Source organism: Myotis davidii, unplaced genomic scaffold, assembly GCF_000327345.1.
Source record: "Myotis davidii unplaced genomic scaffold, ASM32734v1 scaffold433, whole genome shotgun sequence".
Lineage (NCBI taxonomy): Eukaryota > Metazoa > Chordata > Mammalia > Chiroptera > Vespertilionidae > Myotis > Myotis davidii.
In genome coordinates, this window is record NW_006293776.1 from 3,056,782 (window position 1) to 3,057,801 (window position 1,020).

Consider the following 1,020-nt stretch of genomic DNA (forward strand, 5'->3'; position numbering starts at 1 on the left):
TGGGGGGGGAGGGGGGGCAGGGGTGGGGTGGGAACTGGGAGGAGGGGAATTATGGGGGGAAAAAGAGGAACAAATGTAATAATCTGAACAATAAAGATTTAATTTAAAAAAAAATAGACCACATATTGGGTCACAAGCAAAGTCTCCCAAAATTCAAGAAGATTGAAATCATACTAAGCATTGCGATTAGACAAGAAGAAGAAATAAAAGGCATCCAAATCGGAAAAGAAGTACAACTGTCCTTATTCGCAGATGAAATGACATTGTACATTACAAAACCCTAAAGACTCTGTCAAAAAAACAATTAGACTTAATTAATGAATTGAGAAATGTAGCAGGATAAAAATCTAACGCCAAGACATCTATGGCATTTCTATTCACCAATAGTGAACTTACAGAAAGAGAGACTAAAAAAGCAATCCCATTTACCGTAACACCAAAAAAGTTAAGATACCTAGGAATAAACTTAACTAAAGTGGTAAAAGACCTCTCCTCAGAAAACTACAGGATGTTGAAAAAAGAGATTGAGGAAGATATAAACAAATGGAAGAACATATCATGTTCTTGAATTGGTAGAGTCAAAATCTTTAAAATGTCCATACTACCCAAAGCAATCTATAAATTCAGTGCACTCCCTATTAAAATACCAACACCATATTTGAGAGACCTAGAACGAATTCTCCAAAAATTCACCTGGAATAAAAAAAGACCCTGAATGAATAACTGCAGTGATACTGAGAAAGAAAAACAGTAGGTGGTATCTCAATGCCAGATATCAAGCTATATTACAAAGCCACTGTTCTCAAAACTGCCTGGTACTGGCACAAGAACAGACATATAGACCAATGGAATAGAATAGAGAGTCCCGAAATAGACCCGAACCAATATGCTCAATTAATATTTGATGAAGGAGGCATGAACATACAATGCAGTCAAGACAATCTCTTCAAAAATAGTGTTGAGAAAATTGGACAGATACATGCAAAACAAAATGATACTAGACCACCAGATTACACCGTA